The following is a 24,931-nucleotide window of genomic DNA, read 5'->3' on the forward strand; positions in this document are numbered from 1 at the left end:
TTTGGTTTCGATTTATCTTCACCTTAAACAAGCATGCTTTGAATCCATCTCAAAAAGTGGGATCGTTTTGAATCCTTATTTTTCAATCTCAGCGTGCGTGATTCGAGCAAAGATTCAATCCCAGGACTGAATCCCTGTCATGGAATCCCTCTTCATCTCGAATGCGAATATTTGACGTTATGTAGTGGATTAGGATAAATAAAAGCTTAAGAATAGGAGGAGAAGTAGTAGGAAGGTAATGAAATTATACCCGTATTATGAAACGGTTAATTATTGTATCAAAACACTACAGTGGTCCAGTGCCAGTGGACTGCAAGTTGGCCCCACTATCAGTCATTATCATTCGTGTTAAAGTGAATTGAGTCGACGATTTGACAATCACAGTACTACTTTTTACTAAATTTCTCGGAAATTCATTCCAAAATTCCTGATTGCATCTTATTTATGCTCTGTTTAAGAGTAAGTAGTCTCAACGTCCCATCTAATTGAGAAGTCATTACATGCCGGTCAAAATGCCAACAAAAATGTCCGCAAGGCTTGCAGCCAACTGCAAGTTGACAATGTCATCTTTTAGAAACGTTTCCAGTATTCTGTCAGACAGAAAGATTCAATCAACTCTGAGAAAAATATCGATGCTAACTCGATTCATTTTTACCGGCACACAATCGATCAAGGATTGAATCCTGGGATTAAATCATCTCATACACGTGGCGTAATTAATCGCATGCCTGGATTTAAACAAAAGATGCGCACGAAACAAATCTTGCTTAGATGATCTTGAATTTCAGCAGCTCTTGGAGTGGGTTTTCTCAAAGACTGTGACTAAGCAAGTGTGGCTGACATAGATATGCTAATCAGATGCGCAGCATCTCGAGGTAGCGTTGCCGGAAGAGGGCGAGCTTGACGAAGCCCCTCTTGAGGACTGCTGGAGCAACATAAAAGCAGCCATCAACACTGCAGCCGAGAGCATCGTCGGGTACGTGGAAAGGAAGACATGCAACGATTGGTTCGACGAAGAATGCAGGCAGTTTTTGGAGGAGAAGGATGCAGCGCGGGCTGCAATGCTGCAGCAAGGAACACAACAAAACGTAAAGCGATATAAACGAAAACAAAGCAGCAAACCCGCCTATTCCGGGACAAAAAGCGCCGCCTGGAAGAAGCGGAATGTGAAGAAATGGAACAGTTGCATCGTTCACAAGAAATGCGAAAGTTCTACGAGAACCTTAACGCATCCCGAAAAGGCTTCGTGCCGTGAGCCGAAATGTGTAGGGATAAGGACGGAAGCATCTTGACGTACGGACGTGAGGTGATTGAAAGGTGGAAGCAGCACTACGGTGAACACCTGAATGGTACGGAGAACACAGGAGCAGAGAGTCGAGACAGCGGAGGAAGTGACTACGTCAGAACGGCGGATGAAGGGGTGTGTGGCGGCGGAGAATGAATCACGAGCTCGCTAGGCTCTACGGCGAACCCAGTATCCAGAAGGTCACGAAAGCCGGAAGGGTGCGCTGGGCAGGGCATGCAATCGTTTGTTTTTTTATATTATTCCACTACTTTCATAAAAATGGAGATCCGGCTGGTAGGAGCACTAATTTGAGGTTGGAAAACCAGAATATGTGAGGTTAGTTTCATTGGAACTTTCGCCTGAGCGATTTTTGCACTTGAATAAAACACGTTTCGAAACATTCTTCGCTGCGCCTAAAAATATCATTCACAAATATATTTCTTTACCTTTGACTTTCATTCAACTTCATCACTTAAGCGGCAAAAATAAAAAATTTGTTCCGAATGTTTTGAAACCATGAATGGGTTTGACATTGCTTTCGGAAACCATCATCATGACGACAGCAGCACACTTCAGCGGTCGAATTGTCGTTTTGGGAGCGAATAGCTCAATCGTGATTGGAATAGTAAATTTAAAAACTTGTACATGGTTCTCATTACTTCAATGCTTATTTCTTGTGGAGAGCGTGGGCCAAAATCGAGGTTGTAGGGACACAGACATGGACCAAGTAAATCGGCGTACAGTCACCCCACAGTTTTAGATAGTACACAGATATGGATCAAAGTTGGCTTAACCGGAGAATATCTCCTCAAATAGAGTTGCAATTATGCGGAACACATTTTACCTACGTGAACCATAAATCTGTACAGCATCGCAATCCATCGTAACATACTCTATCATATTTTTTCTGTCTGTATGAAATAAAATGTCAACTGTAGGGGGAGATCCCCCAGTACCGGACACTTAAGCCACTAAATTCATAATTCGAAAAATATTGATTTTATGGGCTCGTGTTACCCATTTATGATAAATATTATCATTTTTATATTGTACAAAAATAAATTTGAAAATATAAATATGAATTTTGACATTGTGTTTTGATGATGTATTTTAGATCGATCAATTTGGGATCTTGAAAGGTGGCACCCAATACCGGACACGATCTGGAAATGCCTCGAATTCTGTAAATTTGAACATCATTGAATGTGTACACTATAGAAATAGTTTATAATTACCAATTCAATGCAATTGCAACATTTACAAAAATAATTTGAGTTTTTCTTAGTTTGCAAGATGCCTATCAAAAACCTCTTTCATGTATGATGAAAAATAGCACATTTTACGATGTTGTTATGAATGTTCATTCTTCTTAATTTTATTGCATGTTTGATACCATGGTCGTCGGAACCCTGTCCGAAACTGAGGGACAGGAGGTGCTTAACCAAAATTGTAATTTGTCCATATTTACTTCAATTATGGTACAAAATACATTCATACTATCAAATTAGGATTATGTTCGATCATGCTTGCGGGATTCAAAGTATTTTTTCATATTCAAAATAATTACTAAATAGGCTCAAAATTAAGAAGATAAGGTACAGTGGGGGATGTGTATCAGTGAGGTAAGTGGATCATTCGTCAATATTAAGCATAAATACTTGAATATGTTGAATGTTTTTGCACCATTGCTTCGTGTTAGGTTATATTCTTATGCCCACACTGAAACTATTGCAAAGCTGGTACTACACGTACACTAACACAAGCAAACTTGTTTGCTGCTAAAATTAACTAATTTAAAAATTATTTTCCATCAATCAAACATCCACTGCATCTCTGTCTAAAGTCGAATACTATTAGTTTTTTCGACATGTGGTGACCTTTTCAGTTCTAATTAAATGAATCACAATGAAAAATATGTGATGTTTATAAATAAATACAGATATATTGTACATGGTACACTTACCCCTACTTTTTAATGGGGTGGGGTAAGTGGATCAAGTATTATTATTATTTATTGGCAGACTGCTTACGATAATTTTAATAAGTTTAAGGTGAAAATAAATCGAAGCCAAACCTCAAATTTTCAAGAGCACAAATTTGAAGAACCGATCACCCGTTTAAGGTGAAAACTTAATCGATTAGTCACCACCAGCTAGTGACCAATCGATTAAGATTTTAGCTTAAACGGATGTTTGGTTCTCCAGATTCGTGCTCTTGAAAATTTGAGGTTTGGCTTCGATTCATCTTCACCTTAAGTATCCGCAAATGTTGTTTTCCCTGAACTTTATTCATTCCCAGCTTAAATTTGTCAAATTGACAAAAGAAAATTTGAATTAATTCACCTAAAAGTTTATTTTAACCTCCCTGGTATAAAAAAGTAATTATTTTTAAATTAACACGAAACTTTTCGTGGTTTATCTAAGCTAAGTTGTAGACAAAATATACACATTTTCCACTTGAAAGCATATAATTGTACCTTATTTGAGTATATAAATTGTTCTAGACAGATGATACATATATATTCATAAATAGAATAAAAGGATTTCAGTTTGTTATTCAATAGTAAATGTAGCTAATATTTTGAAACTACGAGTGTTTTTATAAAACATCGTTAGGAATAATCCTACAATACTTCTATATAACTTATGTGTATAAATGGATGAATTTTCTTCAAATTATTATTCTAGCTCCAATATTTTTGTGTTCGAATTAGTGTGAACTAATGTATAAAATATGTATATGCATATATTTTAGTTAAATAAAGATACTTTATAATTTCAAAGTTTTAAAATGTAACATTATTAGCACTCAAAAACAAGAACGAGAGTAATAGCATTCGTACTATACATAATTACACCAGATTTGTTTTGAGAACAGATGTTTGTTATTGGTCATCCACTTACCCCACCATGGTGGGGCAAGTGGATCATTTGTCGCAAATTTTTCAAGTCCCTCATACTCAATACATAACAATCAGAAAAATAGAAATAAATGACGATTTGAAGAAAATTAGTCCCTCATTTGTTATCCACAGAAAAAAGTTTGAATTACATCATTCTAGTTAGCTGTACATAACAATGAAGTTGAATATTGATTTTTGCATCCACTTACCCCACGGTACCTTACGTCAATTTTTTAAAGATTTTCAAACTTTTCTACTTTTTTAAAAAGGGATGCATTTTTCAAGGATATTCTACGCAAACATTAGTCTACATAATAGCTTTCTTTTCTACTAATACACCATCTTGATTGAACCATGATTTCTCAATGTTTCAACTTTGTCCGGCATTGGGTGCTGTCCGGCACTGGGGGATCTCCCCCTACTTCCAGAAACGTTGATTCATAACTGTGGGGCATTGAAAACCATACCACAGTTCCGAAAGAAACGCCAAAACGTATGCTTTTACTAACACACCATTCGTTTACCTCACAAATAAATTGCTTTTATAGTGCTCTGATCCATAATATGAGTCGATTTGATCCATAATAAAGAACCACCTCTTCCACTGATCCACATTTGTGGGATGGACAACGTTTGAAATTTGTATCGAAATCGATACTTTTTCTTAAATAGCCGCGAATTTTGAAGTGTATTATCGAAAACAACTATATTCTGGGGTCTGTAGCCTTGAGGTTACGCTTCCGCTTCATAAGCGGAAGGTCATGGGTTCGATTCCCAGCCCCTCCACAAAAAACCCGTCCAGCCACCAGAAGACGCCTCACGGAGCACATCCATCCTCCGTCAGTATCAGATGGTGACTGAGACAAACTGACCCTCTTCGCAAGCAGCTAGCCTCACTAATAGCAGAGCTCTCTCCTGCTCGGTGTAAGAGTAAAAGAGTAGGAGAGAGTGAAACTAGATGCAAATATAGATAAGTTTGAAAATAAATCTGTATCGATAAAGTAGCTACAGATCAACTGAGTCCGGCACGGAGTGCCTAAAAAAAAAAAAACTGCATTTTCAGGGAGGTGGTTTTCTTTTGTACACCGTCACCATGATTTGTAATCATATTTTATTCTAAAAAATGACCCTTAGTTGATCCATAACTGTGGGGTGACTGTAACATCGTTAACGAGGTTTTATCAAATTAATTGATGTAAAACCAACTAAACAAATAATATCATGAAAGAAAAATACAATTTTTACTGATTTTACCGATTTCTCTCCCATTTACTGCAAGGCGCAGGAAGATAAAGCAGCAGTGCAGCAGTTTATATTCAATTTCACCTTTTCTGCCCCAGCTAGCAGCAAGCAGCCCAATTGCTTCAATGCTGTTACTTTGGACTGCGTGATGCTAGCCTATTGGCGCATCACACCTTTGTATTATAAAGATCTTTCGTACTACCTCTACCAAACAAAAGAGGCACCGTTTCTGTGTAATATTAGTTGTAAGTAGTTGTAACCGTCCAGTATCCCCCACTGAGCAGGAGCACTGCCTCCCAGTGGTGGGCAATAAATTAGTTGGAGAGAAATTGTTCGCTCATTCGTCTGCCTCTTCGGGACCATAAAAACACAACGTAGGGCCTGGTCAACCCTGGAAGAAACAATAGGAAAGTATACATTCGGATTATTCCAGTTCCAGTTATTCCAGAACATCTCTGGGTCAGGTAGGGTAAAAATCACATAAAATTTCTTTTAGAATTCATTTATCATTTGGAAACTAAATGTTGTCATATAAAAAGTATACAGACTAATTGTTTGTAATAAGTAACGATGCACCAAGGAATTAAGAAATGTATATTTAAAAGACACTGACACGTTAATGCTTCCAGTGGGCATTTATGCCCTTTGAAGGAAGCACCACACTAGACAACGGACTAGCATGCAACGCCCAGTGGCACAGTTGGAAACCATTTCTCACGAAAAGTTTACCAGTCTGAGGCGGGAATCGAACCCACACTCCCTAGCCCGATGCGGCTAAATGCCTGGTGACACTAACCGCACGGCTACGAAGCCGTTCTAGGTATTTAACCTAGAACAATGCTAAGGACTCCAGAACATTCTTAAGTTATGATCAATCACAAGCAATTTAAATTTAGTGTGTCAGCCCCGTAGCCTACTGGTTAACGAATGATTTTTCAGAACTATGCGGAAGAAATAAAACCCATACAGGCTCAAATAAAAACTTACGTTTTCATACAAGATTATTATGCAATACTTTTTATACGACATCCTATGGAAAATAATGCAAACAAAAAACCGCGGACTGAAATCGAGCCACCAACGTCGCATTCATAGAGCGTATAATATATCTAACACGCCCATTGACGCTTCAAAGAATATTTTTAAAACGGTTAGCACTCATGCCTCTTACGCCAAGGACCTGGGAATTAATCCCATCCCCGAGATAATCACTTATGATATAATTGATCCTACCAAAAACAATGTTCAGATATTATCTTCCAAGACTTGTATCACTAATTTTGTTGCAATAATGTTTTGTCACATAGAGTCCATGTGATAGATACAATCATCAGTTAAACGTTTGTCGAAGATTGTTTTCGAATCTGACCTCTTGGTACCAAATTAGTAATATGCCTTCGGTATGTTATAGGTTCAAAAAGTAGTCACAACGCGCAGGATTAGTTTTCGCTCTGATGAAATAATTTATTACTTTCTCATAATATATCGGTTGTTCGCATTTTGTTGCTGTTTGTCTGTCTCTGTTTTGTGTTGTTGCATATAAGTAGATTTGTAATTGTTGGTTTAGTGTGTCATCTTCTGCTGAACTTTCCACTTTATTCCACAATTTTGGTTTTTGGTTCATGTTACTTATGTTCTTAATTGTCGTCGTTCTTCGTTTTTTTCTCATTTGGGACTTTTCAAAGTAGACTAGCGCATTATTAAAATAGGTATAACAGGTTAAATTGGTAGTTTTAGGTTAGGTAATGATAGGTTTCTTATCAATTCATTGCATTGAATCCGATAGGATTGATTTCTAATTAACAATGTCAAGAAACTGCTTTTTGTTGCAAATGTGTGACTAACTGTTACGCGTTTGCAATTATTTTTCATTATGGTAGTTAATGTATTAGTTTTTTTTAATTAATTTGAATCAATACAAAGTGGGTTAAGCCAATCATTTACTTTAGAATTATATTAAGATCATAGGGATTTTTTAAAGTGTCCAATCGTACTAGAGTTCAAATTTATTTCAACTTTTTGCTTCATAAAAGCTTCATGTTTCTCTTCGGATCATGGTTAGGGTTTATCTGAATACCTATTAATAGACGCGTACAATGGTAGGTCCCTTATCTTCGATTGAGCTGGATTCGATTTCGCTACCATCAAATGTCAATGTTGAGAACAAGCATTTTATCTGTATTTCGTTTGATAATTGAAACTTTTTCTGCCATCCAAGCAGCAACGACAAATAGACTTTTGTGATTATTATGTATAAATATCTCTTCTGTATGTTTCCCTAACTTCTATGTATATCACTGTGTGATACTAACAGAGGAGAGAAATAATAAACGCATTCATTGTTATAATTTATTGAAAAATGTATGTACATTTACAAAACTTAGGAGACAAATGATTATTACAAAAAAAAAACAAATGCGATCAACAAAACAACTAACACCAACGATAGGTGCATTAAGGACTATAATAACGTTTTTTTTCTGCCACTAAATTTAAACACTCTAACGCTTGACTCACATAGGCTCAGCTCGCCAATGTGAGCCCACTAATAAAGAAGACTAGATAAGGGAAAGACAGATATGGGTACAAAGAATCATTTGAAGGATTGTAAAGGACAGAAACAAATGCTTTTGTCATACGATTTGTGATAGAAAAGAGGGAGATTACACAAGCTTTCAATCGACCGATATCCACCAGACTATAGGCACTTCATGTATGATTAGCGACGACGTCTTATTTATTTGTAGACGATAAGCAAACGGTCGGTAGGTCATGGGCATAGTATTCAAAGCTGTTGAAATGCGTCTTGCAGGAGCAACTGAAAATGGATGTCAGTTAAGTGACTAAACTGCTTTTAAGGTTTTTATAAACCAAGTTGAAAAGATAGATCATGTTCCAACTTTGTTGAGTTTTAAAACATGTAGTAAAATACGTAATTCCAGCATAAATTCACATTCCAGAAGAATCCAGAAGTTGAAGGATTCCAAAATATGAAGGTGTATTGCTAATCTCGGAAGAAAATATCTAGAGGAACATGTAGACAAAGTCCGATGGAAATGTGTGGAGATACCACTGTGAAGATTTCTTGACTATTTCTTCGAAAATATACTGAATGGTTTTATTTTAATATGAGTAATAGTTCTGCTGGCAAGACATGATCAACCTATTGAATTTCATAACGGTTTTTTTTTTTCTCGCAAGATTCTCTCCTGTCGTAACTCTGGCTACGCCTGCGGAACATTTCGGTAAAATCTCAAAAGAATCTACTAAAAACTTTCTCGTAGAATTGACAAATAAAACCCTATAAGATTCTGCTAAGTATTTCATTAAAAATCCGTTGCAATTCTGCCAGAAGCTGACCTGGATTCTAATGCAAGATGACCGGCAGCCATGCACCCCTGACTAAAATCTGTAGTTTCGCCTATGTTATCCACTCCTACTGCTAGTAATTCTAAAATAATTCTGTTGGTATCTCCAAATCGAACTGGCCTCTTTTTCTTCTCCTTTTTGACATTACATTCCAGTTGAGATAAAGCATGCTCCTCAGCTTGTGTTCTAAAAGCTCTTCCACATTCATCTATTGAGAGCTTTCTTTGTCAAAGTTGCCAATTTTTCCCATCCCTTCCAAAAATGATTACACTCCTTAACCTCGACCAAACCGCCAGTTCTACGGTTCCGACAAACCAACTTAGTTCCATTCCATAGTTAAGGTTATTTTAGATTCGGAAAGAATCTTAATCGTACCGGGCATCAAACCCAGGTACTTTCAAAAGAAAAAGGTTGTAAATGAAAAACATATGTCTTTTCAATATGTGCCTTCCAATGACAATCATTTTGAAGGCTTCTAGAACATTTTGAATGTTAGTTAACCAACGAATACAATGCGCTAACCGAAATGCAATCATGGTCAACCCAACGTGTTCTGAATGCATTCTTCAAGCTTAGACCATATCGTTTTTTCTAACTCTTGTTTAAAAAGTGCCTCCACGTAATCCTGCCTGACGGCAAATCTTTCATCTGTCCATGTGTGTAAGTTAGTGAATAGAAATAAACTGAAATAAGACATCGAGAAAACAAACTGTTTAATACATTATTTTTGACAATCTTGATTGTTAAGAGAATTATTCGTCTTACAAATACATTATAGAAAAGTAAGTCCTGAAAGATGTGTTTTGTCAATGAAATCGAAATAAAAAAATGCTATTAAATATATTGGCGTTATGTTGGTGACAATTATAGTGATATGACCCTGTGCAGGGTGTACATTGTAATTTCATGGACTTTTTTTATGAATATTTTAATTTGCTAACAATTTGAAGTTATAGAGCGCAAAAGTGGCATAAAACAGGAACAACAAATGTGTAAATATATGGTTTACTTCTGCTTTTGGAATTCATAATGTATGTTTATAAGCATATTTACACTACAGATTTACGAGTGATTTTTTCATTCCTGAAAAAAATATATCTATTGAATGCTCTACAATCACACATGACGTGGCTTACATCGCGCCCCAAGGTTCAATTCACATTGTGCCAATCGTCACGTTTTGTGATGTAACAATGTGAATCTAATCTTATCAAACTAGGATTCTCCAACTTTGTTTAGGCTGTCCATATGCGCATCGTCAATGCCGAAGGTGTGCCATTCTGGCCTGTGCACTGCTATTGATTTGTGATAAACTACACACATTTTTGCTCTGGTGGTGGTGAATAGCGGTAGAAGGTACGTACTCATTTTTAGTGTACTACCGTTGAGTAATAACTAGCATCGTGAAGTAAAGGTCAATCGAAGTGGTACCTTCTAGATATAATTCCTATTGGTGTAATGCTTCCAGTGTTTAGTAGATCTTCCTTCATTAACATTGCTCAGGCAGATTACAGCAGCTGCGTTGCTCGTGTTTGTGGTATTGTCGGTCGTTAATACATTAGCGCTGAAATAGAATGTTTGAAAACAAAAAGCAAGGATTAGTATAGAATAATATTTGAATATGTAAGCTTCTTAATTGTCCAATCTGGAGAACTACATAAATTGAAGAATAAGAATTATGTGGAGTTTCAAGCCTATTTGTACCATGTTTGGCTTTTTTCGATTACAGGAGCTTCACTGATTTACTTTGACGTGGGAAGTTTTTCCTGGTCGGATTGTTTGAAACTACGTCATAGAAAGCCACATATAGAGGAATGTTTTTGGCAGTTCTTCGCTCAGTGCTCGCTGCTCAGGCATAAAACCATAACTGAAAAACTCTGTAGTAATTTAGAAGCTACAGAGTAAGTATTCTACCTTTTATTATTTATTGAGCTATCGTCAAGTACAGTTCGAACCTATCATAAATGACGACGAGGATAGGAAACTTTGCTTGGAACGTTAGCCAATACACTGCAATAACATAATAGAGGATATTACCTACTACGAAACGGCGGTTCCAAGAGAATTCTCAGCAACATAAAAGTATGCACTTACAATGTTAGGAGTTAATCATCAATGCTAACTTGTTTGATATCATGGCACTTACTGTGCATAGTAACTTATGGCTAGGAGGTTTTTTACAAGGGCGTAATCTGCAGCCTACTAAAATCAGCCCATGATCTGCACTGAGGGATACAGAAAACACAGACCTCAGAATCTTTTCTCCCGAAACCACCTCACAGTATTACGAAAGACAAGCAGATGTCACACTCTCATCAATGCCCATCGCATCATTTCTTCAAGCCGACAGGCAAGGAAAACCCTAAACAGTCGACTCTTGGACGCACATGCATGTAAAGAGCAGGCGATTTTTCACAACTATGGAGCAAGGACACTTAAATACGACATGCTCCGCAAATTTCTTCACACCACCACATTTGGGGCACTCAGGAGGCAGGTACTGCCTGCAACCATGTCCTGACAAAGACTGTGTATGGTGGAAGTTAACATCTCCATGATGTTTTATATCAATCTACTACACTTAGACACATAAGCTTGTACGTGCTTTCCAACCGTTTTAGATTTCTGGTTCGTTTCATGCGCTTTTTACCAGATTAGTCCTCCATGCCACGCATGTCGGAAACTCACGTTTTTTTTTACTTATTCTTTTATTTCTCAGGCTCAAGCGCCATTAGGCATGACGGGGCAAAATTCATTTTTTTTTTTTTTGTCAGTGCGCATCGTACCTTGCTGTGCGTACACGAATTCTCTCTGCTCTTGGAAGTTTTCATAAAAACTACCTAAAGCAATAAAACAGTACTTTTCAGTGCTACATAAACAATACTTTTCAGTGCTAAAATTAAATACGGTACTTTTCAATGCTACTAAAACAGTACTTTTCACTACTATTTTTTCTACTATTGATCCCTTTACGATCCTTGTTTGGACCTGTGCCTTCGATTTTTCGTTGGACCCGTTGGCGAAAGCTAACGGTGATAATCCTTCTTGGACACCGTCTTGGGAAAAAAAACATCTCGAAGGTCACGTCTTTCTCGTTTATTAACTTAACATGGTATCAACAACAAACAAAAGGAAGGGTGAATCCCTGAATTCACAGCTTCCTTCCAAAAAAGGGGGATTTAAAACTGTCACTACACGTGGCAAGAATGGAAGAAAGGACGCTTCCCCGGACTGCGAACTTTCTTTCAAGTGTGAAATGAATAATTTTCATAAGTGTATCGAAATGAGCAATCAGTTCGATGCTCTAGACAAATTTTCCGAACACCAAATCGAAGCAGCCTCTAGCCCAGGCTCTTCGATTCAGGTGATAAAGCAAAGAGTGCCGCCTATCGTGGTCAGTAGTTGTTCCGAATTTGGGGGATTTAGGCAGGAGATCTTGAACTCCATTAGGGGAATCAAGGTTTCCTTCCAAATCGCAAAGAAAGGAGATTGTCGCGTTTTGCCGAAAACTCTTAAAGATCGCGAACTTCTTCTCAAACATCTTGAAGAGAAAAAGCACATTTTTTTTTATTTATGACGACAAAACTGAACGTTTGTTCAAAGTCGTCTTGAAAGGACTCTCAAGTGACTATATCCCTGATATCCCTGAGGGAGGCTGTGATGTCCCCAATGACAGATTCCTCCGGGAAATTCCGGTGGTCTTAAAAGTGGCCACTGTAGTCAAATATCCATTTAAGGTCTACAATAGCCCTATTTAGCACGAGACATAAAAAATGAACCGTCGCACGATATGTATTGGAGTTCAATTTCAATTTTCCCTAATTACAGGTTCCCTCTGGAACATCCGGTGGTCTCAAAAGTGGCCACAATATTTAAATATACACATTGAGTCTACAGTTGCCCTATTTACGACAAGACATGAAGAACGAACTGTCGCATGATATGTTTTGGTGTAAAAATCGAAATGTCCCCAATGTTAGGTTCCTTAGGGAACTATAGGAGGTCCCCAAAGTGGCCATTCTAGTTAAATATCCATTTTCGGTCTAAAGTTGATCTATTCATGACTAGACATGAAGAATGAGCCGTTGCACGATGAGTACTGGAGCTCAATTCCAATTGTCCCCGATCATAGGTTCCCTAGGAGACACCCGGTGGTCCCAAAAGTGGCCAATTCAAATAAATTCCCATTTTGAGTCTACAGTTACTTTATTTACGACAAGGCATGAAGAAAGAGCCGTCGCATGATATGTTTTGGTGTAAGAACAGAAATGTCCCCAATGACAGGTTCCTCCGGGAAATTCCGGTGGTCCCAAAAGTGGCCACTGTAGTCAATTATCCATTTTAGGTCTACATTAGCCCTATTTAGCACGAGACATGAAAAATGAACCGTCGCACGATATGTATTGGAGTTCAATTTCAATTGTCCCTAATTACAGGTTCCCTCGGGGACATCCGGTGGTCCCGGAAGTAGTCACTGTAGTCAACTATCCGTTTTGAGTCTACAGTTGCCCTATTTACGACAAGACATGAAGAATGAGCCGTCGCATGATATGCTATGGTGTCGAAATCGAAATGTCCCCTATGCAAGGTTCCCCCGGGGCACTTGGCGGCGCCATGAGTGGCCAAATCTGTACAAGACTCTTTCTCAATTTATAATAGGGTATTTTATGATAAGCTAGGGAGAAAACAATATTGCGCGACATATTTTGAGTGAATAAATTGTTTGATCCCAATTCGGATCCACTACCGGCACCGATTCCGGGGAAATGGCCATATCTTGGTTGTTTCTGGATCGATCTTAATACTTGGCGCACCAATCGCTTCAGAATTTGATCTTCTATCTTCATGTGTAATAAAATTTTGAATTTTTAGCCGAGACCTTTGCTAAAAACATGTCATAATTTTACTGCATAAGATATGCTTCCGGAAATCCGGATTATCACCGGTATCCGGTGGTCATAGTTCATCTCCGTGGATGCACCTCAAAACTAGATTAGTTGACCCGTCCATTACTTCTTAAAGAATTGAAATCGGTCAATTTTTGTCAAAGTTACAGCATTCCAAAGTTGGCCCAATTTTTGCCTGTCCCAGTTATTTTGACAACCCCTTGTATTTGATATCATGCCACTTACTGTGCATAGTAACTTATGGCTAGGAGGTTTTTTTTACAAGGGCGTAATCTGCAGTCTACTAAAATCAGCCCATGATCTGCACTGAGGGATACGGAAAACACAGACCTCAGAATCTTTTCTCCCGAAACCACCTCACGGTATTACGAAAGACAAGCAGATGTCACACTCTCATCAATGCCCATCGCATCATTTCTTCAAGCCGACAGGCAAGGAAACCCCCAAACAGCCGACTCTTGGACGCCCTACGCATGTAAAGAGCAGGCGATTTTTCACAACTATGGAGCAAGGACACTTAAACACATTTGGGGCACTCAGGAGGCAGGTACTGCCTGCAACCATGTCCTGACAAAGACTGTGTATGGTGGAAGTTCACATCTCCATGATGTTTTATATCAATCTACTACACTTAGACACATAAGCCTGTACGTGCTTTCCAACCGTTTTAGATTTCTGGTTCGTTTCATGCGCTTTTTACCAGATTAGTCCTCCATGCCACGCATGTCGGAAAGTCACGTTTTTTTTACTTATTCTTTTATTTCTCAGGCTCAAGCGCCATTAGGCATAACGGAGCAAAATTCATTTGTTTTTTTTTTTGTCAGTGTGCATCGTACCTTGCTGCTGTGCGTACACGAATTCTCTCTGCTCTTGGAAGTTTTCATAAAAACTACTTAAAGCAATAAAACAGTACTTTTCAGTGATACATAAACAATACTTTTCAGTGCTAAAATTAAATACGGTACTTTTCAATACTACTAAAACAGTACTTTTCACTACTATTTTTTCTACTATTGATCCCTTCACGATCCTTGTTTGGACCCGTGCCTTCGATTTTTCGTTGGACCCGTTGGCGAAAGCTAACGGTGATAATCCTTCTTGGACACCGTCTTGGGAAAAAAACATCTCGAAGGTCACGTCTTTCTCGTTTATTAACTTAACATGGTATCAACAACAAACAAAAGGAAGGGTGCATCTCTGAATTCACAACTTCCTTCCAAAAAAGGGGGATTTAAAACTGTCACTACACGTGGCAAGAATGGAAGAAAGGACGCTTCCCCGGACTGCGAACTTTCTTTCAAGTGTGAAATGAATAATTTTCATAAGTGTATCGAAATGAGCAATCAGTTCGATTCTCTAGACAAATTTTCCGAACACCAAATCGAAGCAGCCTCTAGCCCAGGCTCTTCGATTCAGGTGATAAAGCAAAGAGTGCCGCCTATCGTGGTCAGTAGTTGTTCCGAATTTGGGGGATTTAGGCAGGAGATCTTGAACTCCATTAGGGGAATCAAGGTTTCCTTCCAAATCGCAAAGAAAGGAGATTGTCGCGTTTTGCCGAAAACTCTTAAAGATCGCGAACTTCTTCTCAAACATCTTGAATAGAAAAAGCACATTTTTTTTTATTTATGACGACAAAACTGAACGTTTGTTCAAAGTCGTCTTGAAAGGACTCTCAAGTGACTATAAGTCACCTGAAGAGATCAAAAATGGAATAAATGATTTACTTGGATTTTCCCCAGTCCAAGTAATCATTATGAAAAAGAGAACCCAATCTGGCATTGTTCGGAAAACGGCTTTCTCAAGAATATCACTTAGTTCACTTTAACAAAAAAGAACTAAATAATATTGAAGCTTTAGAAAAAGCAAAACTTATGTTCGATGTCCGTGTGACGTGAGAACATTTCCAGGAAGTAGATGAAAAAACCGAATTTAGTACTATACCATTTAATTCCACTAGAGTTGACTTTTTTCGTGCTCTAGTTTTTCGCGATTTTGCCGATGATTTGGCTGGTGCTACACCATCCGGATTGTAGTTCGGATGTTAATATTGAAAAAAACCTCGATATCTTATAGTGAAAAAAAAAATCCAGCGCGTTTCGTGCGATCAAAGACTTCTTTAATGTGATGTTTTATGACCGGTTCTAATTGGCTTTGCTAATGAATTTCCACGTGATTTTGTTGTTGTTGCTGTGTTTGACTGACAAGCCACCGGATGGTTCCGACCTGAGAGAGACTCGCGAAGAGGAAAAATATCAACGTCATATGCAGCCCAGATTCCCCTCTTACGAAACGTCAAATGCAGCCCATCGTTTTAATGGCTGAAAAAGTGAAAAGTATTGTGTTCAAAGTAAACTGTTATTAAAAACCTCAGTCGGGGGAGCAGTTTTTTTCCAAAGTTGCTGATAAATCTAAGCAGAAGATTAATTATTTCTAATGTCTGCTACGTTTGCTGGCATGAAATTTCACTCATACGGCTATTTATGTTTCGATGTGATGCAAACTCAATCATTTTTTTGCTGAGAGGTTCATGTGAGGATTTGAACAGCATGCGCATAATTGGTATAAACACAAGGTGGAATAAGAAAAAAACTCAGCAATCACAGAAAAAGAAGACCGTCTTCGCGAGTCTCGTCTCAGGTTCCGACAATGAAAAAAAAAACATTATTGTAATAATTGTGAAAAATACGCGAAAGAAGAAGTAAAAAATGTGGTCTAGAAATGACAAGTGGTATATGCGTCACAAGGAGAAGAAAATGCATACCAAATTAGTTGCTGATTTGATTTGATGACAACGCCGCCTTGGATGAATTTTGGTGAGATTGTTCTGATTATATAATTATCTGTACTTGAACAGTAAATACGCGCCAGTTCCAAAGTAACCATCTTTGAAACAGGAAGTGTGTATGCATTATCATTATCCATTTGATAACGGTAATGTATACATGCGGGGCTTGTTGTTAGTGAAAGTGACTTCTGAATGGACGTGTCTCTCCAGCCATTCTGAAATGGGTCACCGGATCTGCAATAGAGCTATCACCTTCTAACTCCCGGACTGAAGCTTTTTGCAAAAATGCAGTACCAAAGCAGTTTTGCTGAAAACTTTTTTCCATAATACCACTGCTGGACAGTGGGGGTTAGATGGATCACACACACCCACACACATACCATTTAATTCCACTAGAGTTTGTATCCTTTGACAGATACGCGTATTTCGACCTCAACTGTAAGGCCGTCTTCAGTGTCGTGTACTAGACTCGACTAAGTCGAGTCAAATTTTTGGGATTGTCCTTCACGCAAAAGAGTCGTTGAGGCTCGTGCCAGGCAGATAAAAGATAATATCCGTTACGATAACGGTCGTTTCGTTAGAGTATCGAACAATGCTCATTTTTCAGTTAACGATCGCTTGATTAGGAATCATACCCATCAGGAAGATCATAATCATGCTCATTCACAAACTAATTTTAATCCGCCGGGAGGGCGTTCGAATCTTTCAATTTCGAATGTTTCTACCCACGGTAAATCCTTTGCCGATATCGTAGCAGGTAATTTGAACTCCTCCCCTATTCGTACTATGAGTACCCATTCTACTTGTTTCAAATCAAATGGAAAAACCCTACTGCCACAGGTACCACCTACTCCGCCTCTTCGTCTACCGAAAATTCTAATGGGAATTCATCAGATAATGCACACTTCAAGTCTGCCTCTGATTTTAATTTTCTAACTGAACAATTGAATCTAATGATTGATGCAATGTTCAAAGCCACCACTATGACTGAAGCAGTCCAAGTAGGTGTAAAATTTATAAATCAATTTGTTATTGGATTACGTTTTTCTAATGGATCCAAATAATAATTTAAATATTTTAAATTGGAATGCTCGTTCTCTGAATGGTAAAGAGGACGAGCTGTTTAATTTTCTTACAACTAATAACGTGCATATAGCAGTTATTACTGAAACGTATTTGAAACCTGGAGCTAAACTCAAAAGAGATCCAAACTTTTTTGTTTATGGTAATGATCGACTTGATGGGGCATGTGGGGGAGTTGCAATCATCATTCATAGGCGTAATCAACTGTTTTCGTCATTTGAAACTAAAGTTTTTGAAACTTTAGGTGTTTCAGTTGAAACACAACTTGGTAAATATACTTTCATAGCTGCCTATTTGCCTTTTCAATGCTCTGGACAGCAAGTTAATTTGATCCAAACTGACTTACGAAAATTGACTCGCAATAAGTCAATTTTTTTTGTCATTGGTGACTTTAATGCCAATCAACGATCATGGAATAATTCTCAAAGTAATTCCAACGGCAGAATTTTATTTGATAAGTGCTTTTCAGGATATTTCTCAATTCAATACCCTGATACCCTACATGTTTTTCCTCTTCTAGAAATCCATCTACGATTGACTTGGTCTTAACCGACTCTAGTCATCTTTGTAGCCAATTTATTACTCATGCTGATTTTGATTCTGATAATGTCCCTGTTACATTTCAAATATCCCATGAAGCGATTCTCAATCCTATCAGCTCCACTTTCAATTATTTTCGAGCCGACTGGAATATATATGAAACATATATTGAATCTAATCTTAATGATAATATTCCTTTACAAACAAAACTTGATATTGACAATGCTCTTGAAACTTTAACAAATTCCATTGTTGGAGCATTGCAATTCCAAAATGTGAAGTAAAATTTGAATCCGTGATTATAGACGATGATCTTAAACTCTTGATCCGTCTTAAAAACGTGAGGAGAAGGCAATTTCAACGCACTCGCGATCCTGCTATGAAAATTATATGGCAGGATTTGCAGAAAGAAATCAAGAAACGTTTTGCACAATTAAGAAACAAAAATTTTGAAAATAAGATTTCTCAATTGGACCCTGGCTCTAAGCCCTTTTGGAAATTATCTAAAATTTTGAAAAAAAAAAACCTCAGAAGCCAATACCGGCATTGAAAAAGGAAAACAAATTATTACTAACTAATTGCGAAAAAAGCCCAAAAAACTTGCTATGCAGTTTGAAAGTGCGCACAATTTTAATTTAGGACTTACTAGTCCAATTGAAAATCAAGTTACTCAGGACTTCGAAAATATTCTCAATCAAGAGAACGTTTTCGAAAATTCCTGGGAGACTGATTTGGAAATTCAAAAATATGAAAGCTCCTGGCGATGATGGAATTTTTTACATCCTTATCAAGAAACTTCCAGAAAGTAGCTTAACATTTTTAGTTGATATATTTAACAAATGTTTTCAATTAGCATATTTTCCTGACTAATGGAAAAATGCTAAGGTTGTTCCAATTTTAAAACCAGAAAAAAAATCCTGCAGAAGCTTCTATCGTCCAATCAGTTTGCTTTCCTCCATCAGTAAACTATTTGAAAAGGTTATTTTGAACAGAATGATGGCCCACATCAAAGAAAATTCAATTTTTGCCAATGAACAGTTCCGATTCCGCCATGGACATTCGATCACTCATCAACTTTTACGTGTAACAAATTTGACCCGCTCCAACAAATCTGAAGGCTATCCTACTGGTCTTGCTCTTCTAGACATATAAAAAGCATTCGACAGTGTTTGGCATGAAGGTTTGATTGTAAAATTAAAGAATTTTAATTTTCCAACATACATTGTTAGAATAATTCAAAGTTATCTGTCAAATCGTACATTTCAGGTTAATTATCAGAACCCCAGATCTGGAAGACTTCCTGTAAGAGCTGGTATTCCCCAAGGTAGCATTTTGGGACCAATATTATACAATATTTTCACATCTGACTTACCTGAGTTACCTCAGGGATGTCAAAAATCCTTGTTTGCGGATGACACAGGCCTCTCCGCCAAAAGACGAACACGGTGTGTCTGGTAGAACAACATTAATATAAAAAAATCAGTATCGCTAAAACATCCACCAAATGAAAGCTTAGGCTTTCCCCTTTCATTTGAGACCTGTTTGGAAATGTTCTATCGGGGGGTCCTGAACATTTTTTTCAAAACAGTACAATGCCGTTTTTTCAGTACTGATTTCTTAATTATGGTCAACAGACATTTTCTTTCATGCTTATCTAGGTAGCCATGAGAAATTGTAGTACGAATAGTTAACCAATTAATAAAAAGGATTTAGATTTAGCATTATACCATTCTATTTAAACCAATTATATACACAACATATCGATAAAGTAAATACGGATAATACGGCTTACAAATGCTCACTATTGTGCATTACTACAGCTCAAAGAAGCTGTCGATCATATGCTTCGGAGTTCTCCGGAACCTTAACATGATTCCAAGCAACTTGAAAATCGAAATGCACGGTTTCACTGGCTTGTTTGCCGTATTTGCTCAAACCACTTCCTGTGATTTCACAAAACTCCGGGATATGATAGCGAAAATATGGAACTTCGAGCTATTGGGTAAGCAATCCACGTTTTTGAAAAGTTCTCAACTTTTCTGCAAAATCATCATCCAAACTCGTTTGAAAACAACTTTTATGTACCTGATCAGAATGATCAAGCGCCTGAAATACATTTTTTCATTTAAAAGAGATAATTTACAGAACAGTACAATAAATTACAATTGCTAGCAAACTTAGATCCCATTACACTTCCAAAACATGCCGATTTCTCAAAAGCTTCTGACAGTTTCATCTGGTGAATCCACTTTTGTTGTGGCGTTGGCAACTGATGATCCTCACCTGTGATAAAACAATTATTTTAAGGTCATCTTTATAAATCACACAATCATACTGCTGATGCTTACCCATTCCTCGACAGTATTTGGATCAATTTGGAGCAGTGGATAGTAAATAAAATTGAAGAAGTGCTCCTCCAGTTTATGGTCCGAGCCGAGACTTTTCCATTTCGCGGACGTGTATGTGACAAAGTATTGGTGGATGACCAGCTAAATTGGATAAATCTTTTTTGTGTGGTACAGTATGGGCAAGGAAATGTTGAACTACCTCCCATTATTACGAAAAACAGATTGACGATTTTCAAATCTCCAGCAATGGAGCACCTAAAATTATTCAAAAGCAACAGTGTCTTCCACATTTTCTCAATATTGCCATATTTTTCTGGAACGCCAGAAGCAACAGCAAACAGCAACAGTATTTTTACGCCAGTATTTTATAAGACTCTTTTCATCGGCCCCGGAGCCGCTCAGTTCCAGAAGGGAACTGGTTGCAACCCAAGACTGCTGGTCTAAGCCACGGCAGTCTGCTGGGGGGGTTCACAAGACCTCTTTTGGCTCCGGGTCTCAGGGCGTTTGGCGCGGGGAGGTAATCCCTAACTGAATGTGTGCAGGACAATAATCGATTTATTAGCAAAACTTACAGTGGTGTGCGGGGGCAGTGAGGGCAAGCGGCGGTTCCTAGGTCCTTGTTGGAGGCGGGCGGCGAGGCTAGGGAGCGTTGCCCCAACCCGAAGAGGCCGAGGATGGTGAAGTTGAAGGCGGGACGAACCGGCCGAGGATGGTGAAGCTGAAAGCGGGACGAACCGGCCGAGGATGGTGAAGGTGAGAGCGTGGCACGGGCTCTCCTGAGCTTGTTTGCGTAGCAAGGGCAGGCTTCGCACGACGAAAGGGGATTTGGCTTGACTGGCGAATTGTTTCTCCGGAACTACGGCTCTAATGGCGGGTATGCAGCCGGTGATTCTCGGACCGCCTCAGGATGTCCACGATGGCTAGGGACACCCGATCCCGACGGTAGTCGGTTATGGTTGGTGAGTAGGTGAATTTGGCTGGTCGACCTACGGAGCAGTCGCACGATTGACGGCCGCTGGTCTTCAGGCGGTTTGGCGGTCACCGTATTTTTCCACACGGTATCAACGTTGAAGGCGAACTTCGATGGCACGTGGGCTTAGGGTTGAACACTTTCACACGGGGTAGATTACCAACCAACAATTTGGCACACCGAACTAAACTCCTCTAATGCCACCAACTTTCTGATCCCGGTTCTCTTGAGCTCGGCCCAATCATCCTTCGCCTCGGGTACTCATCCTCCCACGAACTGGCAGCGTTTCGTGGTTTCCTGCCATTTCGCATTAGCTGCCGTCATGCACCCATTCGGGGTTGCTCATTCGCCGGGTTTGCGTTGCGAATGTCGACACCCCACCGCACCGTTCAAACTCACCGTTGAAGAACACTAGTTTACATTTTTTTTTCCTAATTTATCGCGCTCATACAAAAATAAATAGTAAATGTTATCCGCCGGTAACATATCCCCCTCTGGTCGGGCAAAGTTAAGCGATTAGCACAATCATAATAACACATTTGGTCTACTACATACAATTGAATAGAAATTTGGGATAGTTCATAAAAATACCATTTGAACTACAAAGAAAAAAAAAACAAAACACTATTCCTAAGAAACCAGTGAGCAACAATACAACCTTAGTAGGCAAACTATAGCGAAACAAAACGTGCATTATTCGTTGCTCCCAATCATGAGCAGATCCTAATTACTATAATGGTCAAAATCCCCAACCATCATCAAATCACATCGATAACACAAAACAAATTGGAGCTTGTCCGGAGAAGCTACAAAACAAAAAGAACAATACGCGACACTCATCGTTCCACGCAATACGCACTACGCCGACCGGGCCAGAGAATAAAGAATTGCGCACCGCGACGGAGAAGTACATGTCGAGCGTTTGAAAGTGCCGAACAAACTAAATTGATAGCTCTTCCACAACTGCGGACCTATCTAATATATCGGTAAACTTTCTTGCCAATACCAATCCATTGCGAGACCATGGACACTTTCGTGTTTTCCGTCCTTGTCCTGTGGATTGTTTGGACCAAATTCGCCCCACCGGGACATTCACCAATACTTCGAAAACATTGAATTCAAATTGGATTTTCGTGCAGTTTCACGAATTGTGATTCAGGTTACTGACCTTTAGAATCTAGATACGCTTTTCCGCAGCAAATGATCAGTTTGCCGGTAATCCTTGATTGGTAAGGATCGAAGTGCGGTCGCGCGCGAGTAAGTTTTTGGACGTCTCCGTAAGTTTTAATTTGATATTACTAAATAGAATTAATAGACTCAGTGATGCCTACAGAATCAGCGGGTCTTGTTCTTACTCCGCGGAAAGTAGAACAGACTAAAACGCTTATTTGAGGCCAAAGGTGAGATTCCAATAAAAAGGTCGAGCCCTCAAGGGGTCATTAAAAGGTCACATTTCAATATTTACAGCTCTACCATTCAGAGACTATGGTTGTTACCGTTGAGACGAATTGGAAGCGTTTTAAGCCGACTTCAGTAAGCACGCCGGCCAAACACCGATGTTCTTTCCTCCCTGATCAACGAGCTCGTATGATGACGACCCATGCTTGGCCACAATTTTGCAAGGTAGGAACTGTGACCCTAATTTAGCATTGTAAAATTCGTTGGCATTTGAGATTTTCGTATTTTTTTTGTAAACTGTTGCCCCAACCGCAAATGGTTTAGCAGTCTGGCGGACTCTCAAATTATATGTACGCGAAGCCTCTCTGTAGGCTTTCTCGAGATTTTTTCGGACTAAATTGAACATTTTTGGTGACTCTTCTTTAATGCGTGCTAGACGCGCCTCTAGAGATGTTTCTTCTTCATTTTCGTAGTTGCTGTGCTCGTTTCCGTCGAGAACTACTTCCTCTCCCCTCGCCACCCGAAACGGGGTAAAGCCAGTAGAGGAGTGAACTGTGGAATTAATGACCACCTCAACTTCCGACAATCGCGTATCCCATTCGCGTTGGTTATCCCGTGCGTAAGAGCGGAGAGACGTGTTTATCGCCCGATTCACTCGCTCTACCGGGTTGGCCTGAGAGTGGTGCCGGGACGATAGCCAGTGCTTAATCTTGAAGCGATCCAGCATAGATTTAAACTCTTTCGAAGTGAAAGTTGTGGCATTATCGGACAGAATTATCGCGGGAACCGAGTTCCGATGGAACCAATGACGCGTCAGTTCAGTGCAGAGTGTTTTTGCACTGATTTTAGAGAAGGGGTGCAATTGAACCCATTTTGAGAATAGATCTAAGGCGACCAAAACATATTGATTGCCCAATTTAGAACGCGGTAACGGACCGATAAAATCGATAGCGATTATTTGCCACGGTCTCGCTGGAAGTCGCATATCACCCATCGGGGGTGTCGTAGATGAATTAGGTGGCTTAATCATTTTACAAACCGTACACTTTTGAATGTACGATCGAATTTGGCTAACCATTTTGGGCCAGTAGTAATTTTGACGAACTTTAGCGAGTGTTTTGTCCGCGCCGACGTGCATGAAATCATCGTGACATGCCTTAAGTATCGCCGCGCGCGATTCAGGACTTGGGATAATTTTCCAATCGTATCGGTGATCGGAAAGATCGTGATTGAAAACGAATTTCTTGAGTTGATCTCCGTCAACTCGGAAATCGGGGTAGTCATCAGGTCTGTTCAAAACCGACAGTTTTAAATCACTGTACCAAGAAGATAACGCACTGCTCGATATTGCCATTACGCTACGGGAAAGTGCATCGGGCACGACATTATCTTTTCCACGGCGGTGTACAATCGTCATGTCGTACATTTGAAGTGAAAGGCTCCAACGGCTGAGTCGTGAGGAAGTCTTCCACTTTGTACGCATGATAAATGTTAGCGCGGAGGAGTCGGTAACTAGTACAAAATGACTGCCCTCAATGTATCCTCGAAAATGTTCTATGGACAGCAGAGCCGCCAGACCCTCCTTCTCGGTGGCATGATAGGCTCGCTCTTGAGTTGACAGCTTTTTAGAAAAGTACTCGATTACTCGCTCCTGATTATTTACATTTTGTGTCAACACCCCAGCAACGGCGTGATCGCTCGCGTCGGTGTGTAGGAGGAATTCTTGATCAAAATCGGGGCTACACAGCACGGGGGACGTTATTAACTTCTCCTTTATTGCCTGGAAAGCATCTTCCGCCTCCGGAGTCCATCTAACTGACTTCGATGTTGTCTTTAGAAGCTCTGTGAGGGCTGCGGTCGTCTTACTATAGTCGGGGATAAACCTCCGATAATAGTTGGACATCCCGAGAAAGCGGCGAAGTTTTGTGATCGTTGTAGGGCGTTCGTATTCTACAATCGGTCTTATCTTCTCAGGATTTATTCTCAAACCCTGAGAGGAAAGAGTGTACCCCAAGAAGGGTATTTCACTCAGGCAAAAGTGAGATTTTTCGATTTTGATTGAAAGGTTCGCCTCTCTCAACCGTCTCGCCACCTCCTTGAGA

The 24,931-nt window shown here is 39.2% G+C and overlaps 1 protein-coding gene across 1 annotated transcript in view; it reads right to left on the reverse strand.

The window, feature by feature from the left end:
• Positions 1–9,399: 9,399 nt before the first annotated feature.
• LOC110681298 (BMP-2-inducible protein kinase-like) overlaps positions 9,400–24,931 on the reverse strand; it is a 29,017-nt gene continuing 13,485 nt past the window's right edge. The window contains exon 2 of the mRNA XM_021857060.1: positions 9,400–10,362. The gene's annotated coding sequence lies outside the window, so the exon portion shown is untranslated. The remainder of the gene's footprint in view (positions 10,363–24,931) is intronic.

Source organism: Aedes aegypti, chromosome 1, assembly GCF_002204515.2.
Source record: "Aedes aegypti strain LVP_AGWG chromosome 1, AaegL5.0 Primary Assembly, whole genome shotgun sequence".
Classification (NCBI taxonomy): Eukaryota; Metazoa; Arthropoda; class Insecta; order Diptera; family Culicidae; genus Aedes; species Aedes aegypti.